This window comes from Spermophilus citellus, assembly GCF_964194105.1.
Source record: "Spermophilus citellus genome assembly, chromosome: 17".
NCBI classification, from domain to species: domain Eukaryota; kingdom Metazoa; phylum Chordata; class Mammalia; order Rodentia; family Sciuridae; genus Spermophilus; species Spermophilus citellus.
The window spans coordinates 53,799,419-53,804,475 of record NC_138199.1 but is presented as its reverse complement, the minus strand read 5'-3'; the positions used below and the strand labels follow the sequence as shown (position 1 = coordinate 53,804,475).

Sequence of the window (5,057 nt, the reverse complement as noted above, 5' to 3'; positions counted from 1 at the left end):
ATCTTGTCTTTGAACACCCCACCTCCTTACCTCCTCTCTCCCCACAGATGTAGACCTTCTTTCACTGCTGACCATTAGGTCAAATGGAGAGGGATTGATGTCACTCCACTAAGCTGGGTCTTGTGATTTTAATAAGCCCACAACAGGCTCAGTAACTCCACAGGCATATCCTGGCCTCCATGCTCTGCCTCTGCATGGCTCTCTCACTCCTATCCACGTGTGAATTTGCTAGTAATATACCAACTGCCATGTTGACCTGACTAGTTCTCTCCACAATTTCCTTCCTAACTCTTGGGCACCAGGTCATCGAACTCAAGAATCCATGGGTTGATTTTAATATTTCTATCTTATGGATTTTCACAGTCTTTCTCTTCATTGTTCTGTTAAGTTTTTCTTTTATAATTATTAATCCCCACTTTTTCCTTTGTTATATTTCTATGCCAAAATAAACCACCACCTTCCTGAATGGGAAATTCAGTGTGATTGTGTTCTTCTCTGAGTTTCTGTTTGATCTGGACAATTGTATTTTACCCACACTGTAGGAGAGAGCAGGGCTGTCAATTTTACATGAGATGTCAGGACACATTTATCACAGCCTCGTTGTCACTACAGTCTCTTCAGTGGCTAAAAAATGAGAATAAAAATCTTTTTGGAAAGACTATAAACAATGTTGTAGGGAACAACATCTTCTGATCTGTTACACATCTGTGAACGCAGTTTATAATAGCTATATGAATAACAGACCTGGATGACTGTTGCTGGGAGCGATTGGTGATCTGGAAAAGCAATACAAGCTGAAGGTGCAGCTAAAGTCAGAAATTCCAGGACAAATGTGAAAGACAGAGTTTTCATGACAAAATATAAACCCTCATCTCCTGTAGCCAGAGGCTGGATGAAGCTGAGGACCAAGCCTAGGATTTAATACGAGAGGAGCCAAGCTCCAGGGTGTTTTCTTTCTCAGACCATTTGCCATGCCAAGGTCAAGGCTACAAATGGGAAAGTACAAGACCTGGAGACACGGGATGGGAATCTCCGTGTTGATGCAATTGAAGATCTTGGATTCCCCAACTTCCCTGGACTCTCTGGGCTTGCAGAAGTGGTTGGTTTTCCTTGTTGGTGTCGAGGACCGCCCTTTTTCATAAAGATGATGTAGAAGCATCAGTCTTGAAAAATAACTCAGGCTTCCCTCACTGTCTTCTCCCTCCTCTCCTCTTGGCCACACACCAATGATGAGAATTAAGTTACATGAACTTTACCCAGAGATCAGCTGAGCTTGCTAATAGGAGACTAACCCCCAAAGACCCTTAGGACTCTATAACTGCATCATGGGGAGTGTGGTGCTTCTGCACTGGGGCAGATGGGGGCAGGGGGCCACATAGTATCCAGTTGTCTCTGTGATATTAGCAGCTGATGCTGATCATCACCTAGAACCATCATTTCATGAAGCATGGAAAAACTGTGATATTGCAAATGTGTTATTGTCATTGATTACCCGGGACAATTCCACAGGGAAACATCCTCTAATGAATCCTCTCATTATGCTCTCATGGATGTGTGGTTACACTGAAGAATACGTTTCTAATTATTTTCCATTTATTTACTGGTGCGCATCATCCAAGTGTGACTAAGTGAGTGCTTTTCCTCCTTTAAAAAAAAAATTCCTGCCAATAAGAACTCATAGATTTCAGTAGATTGATGGGGTATCAGTTCATTCCAGCTCACGTCTCTTGTGATGCTCAAACAAGTAACTTCAAGTTGGCTCCCAAGTCCTTTTGACCAGAATCTAGTAGACTCTGAAGGTTTTCCTGGTTTTTATATAACAAAATATTCCAGACTTATTTGTACATTTCCTTTCCCAGACATAATCAGCCACCTTTCCTCGGAGCCCTGATTCCTTTTAGTGGAAAGTGACCTGTAAAACCATAAATTGAAATGTGAAAGTGCGTGTAAGTTGATTTTTTTCTCATCTCAGTTTTTTCAGTGTTCAGAGTTAGAAAATATTGTTTAAAGGATAAGCTATATCACAGGTTGCTGCAAAGAACTCGAGGATTTTATTTAACACCCAACCTCTCAGCCTACACATCTCCTTTCTCCCGTGCCCAAAACAATACTTCTCCTTTATAGTGACCCATAATTCCTTCCTGCACAATGCCTGTAAGACAACCTTGGAATGACATTGCCAATACCAAAAGCACCAATCTGATTGCTGAAAACAAACTTGAGATTCTTATTAAGGTTTTCAAAAAAACCTTTTTGTTCTTGAGATAATTACTTTCCCTGAAGTTAACCTGGATGTAAGGTGAGTTTGCATCATCATGGCTGTTATCATTGTTTTTGTGACCTTGGGAGACTTTTGAAGTTTGATTTTGTTTTATAATTGTGTCCAATACTTACATGGATCCAAAGTGAAAGCTTCAGAGCATGGTCTGTTCAAGAAATCTAGCACATACCTGTATTTTCTCCACCCTCTTCCTTTCACCCTCTCTGTGAAAGGAAGAAAACAAATTATGTTTGATACTCCCATTTTTTAATTTTCTTTTCTCTTATTTCAGCTTCATTAGGTATGACCAATCTTCAATAAACTACTTATTTAAAGTGCACAATCGGAGGTTTCGATAGTCACGTGTACTTAAGAACCAACTCCAGCATCAAGGTAATGAACATTCATCTTCTCCTTTGAAATTCCTCCCCATTCCACAACTTCAGGAAACAAATGATCTGCTGTCACTATCAATTTGCTTGCATTTTTCTATAATTGTACATAAATGGAATTACATATTATGTACATTTCTTACCTAACTTTACTCTCAGCATATTGAGATTCAAGGTGTCATATATATCAATATTTGATTCCTTTTGATTTTTTAGAAATTTTTCTTTGCAAGGACATATTGGTTTGTTTATCCATTTACCTTGTTGAATTGTTTCCAGATTTTTTTTTCTGTTACAAATACAGTTGCCATAAATACTTGTGAACAAATATTTATTTAGACATATGCTACTCCATCTTAACCAGAATCAGAAGTCCCTTTTTCTGGTGTTCTTATTTCTGTGTTATTTTATATTTGTAACCTGAGTTTTTTAGACATATTGTACCATATGATATACATTTTTTCCATGTGCTTAATCATCTCTTAACAATATATTCCTGGAGATGACTTCAAAGTAGCATATAGAGATACACCTGATTCCATTTTTACACATTTTAGAAATGTGCCATGGTTTATTCATCAGTACGCCAATGAAGGACCCAGGTTATATCCAGTTTTTTGTTGCTATTTTATTTTATTCTTACAGATAGAACTGTTATGGATAATTTTGTGCAACATCTCTTTATAGTATATCTTCGGGATACTTTATAGAATTGAGATAACTACATCAAAGAATAATGCTGCTAGTTATAGTCAAATCCTCACAAGAAAAGTGTGAGTGTGCTAATTTCCACATTATCCACTGTCAAATTGTCAAATTTGGAATTTTTGACCATTTAACAGGTCAGAAGTGGTATTCCACATTACTTCACTTCTCTTATTATGTATGTATATGTGGTGAAAAAAAGTCTGTATTTCATTTTCTCATTAGAAAGTTTATCTTTTTTCTAATCTAGTATTTTTTAATCATTATTTTTTTTATGTGGTGCTGAAAATCAAACCCAGTGCCTCACATGTGCAAGGCGGGCGCTCTACCACTGAGCTATGGCCCCAGCCCTCTAATCTAATTTTAGAAGTCCTTTACATATGATTAATCCTTTACCTATAATATACAAGTATTTTTTTCTTCATTTAGTCACTTATGTTCTCACTTTGTTTAGGATGGTTTCTTATCTTGCATTTTTAAATTACAAATGATGTCTTGTAACTATCAGGAAGGACCTAATTGCAAAAAGTCTATGTGTACATATGTATAAAATAGAAACATGTTAAATTGAGGATCTTCTTTAATAATGAGGCCTCTTGTTACCTCTACTGTCCCTTTGTAACTGACTGATGGATTTCCTCGAAACACCTATTGTTCCAATACTTTCCACGCTACACCACACTAGACATCATTCACCCTTATAATACAACTAAGACCTTAATGTTCTACTGTGCTTCCTGTTACTCCCCCAGCCCATGTCAAATAATATTTGCAAGGCCAACATGTTTGCACAGAGCTTTCTTCCCTTGAGTGATGATATGATAGCCAGTCTCTGTATAAATTCAAAAACATTGTTAAAATCTCCCCATCTTACCTGTTGAGCATTACTTTTCCCTACTTTCCCAGACACCCTATCTGTGCAGGTTATTGACCCAGGCAAATGCCAAAAACATACCCCCATTCAACCACACACTTGTTGAATGCTTTTTCATTCTTATGCATCCAAGTAGATTTTATTTTAATATGTTAAAGACTGAGTAAATGCCCTGTATTTCTAATAAATCTTACTTTCACTTAACCAACCTTCACCCAAGGCCTTTACTAGGCACCATGATAATAACTGTGAGTAAGCCATTTTTATGAGACTATGACCTTGGAGGCTTTACAAAAAGACTGGAAAAAGGAGATCTAAAACAATTATGATAAAGCATGATAGTCTAGAGAAGATACACATTTGGAAACAAAGAGAAGAAAAATTCATTTTAAGTTTAGTAGATGTCAAGAAAATATTGGAAATGAGTGAATATGCTAAGGTGACAAAGGAGAAAGCAACATTCTAGGCAAATGGAATATTCCAGGCATGAGAAATGGCATGGGCTATCATTCTTCACACCTTCCTTGAACATCTTAGGAGGGACTCACCATCCCAATTGACTGTGTGCTTCAGTCTATCTGGACCTCAGTGACCTCATGTGTAAAGAATTAAGAAAAATTGTGTCCACCAGATTGAGCCCTTGTGAAGTGTAAACAAGAAAACAATTATAGAGGACTCAGAAATATTTCTGACACACAGTAGGTGCTCAGCAAAGTCTAATTAGTATGAGCTCACCTTTCATTGGGAATGTATAAATTTTAATACACATTGCTATTTTGTTTACTAATAAAACCTTCCTCTAAAATAGTTGCCAAACTCTTTCCTA

The 5,057-nt window shown here is 37.2% G+C and overlaps 1 protein-coding gene across 1 annotated transcript in view; it reads left to right on the top strand.

Annotated features, from left to right (window-relative positions):
- Window positions 1–5,057, top strand: part of LOC308636558 (keratin, high-sulfur matrix protein, B2B-like) — a gene marked incomplete at both ends in the record, with an annotated part of 197,694 nt that overhangs the window by 155,872 nt on the left and 36,765 nt on the right. The window lies entirely within an intron of this gene.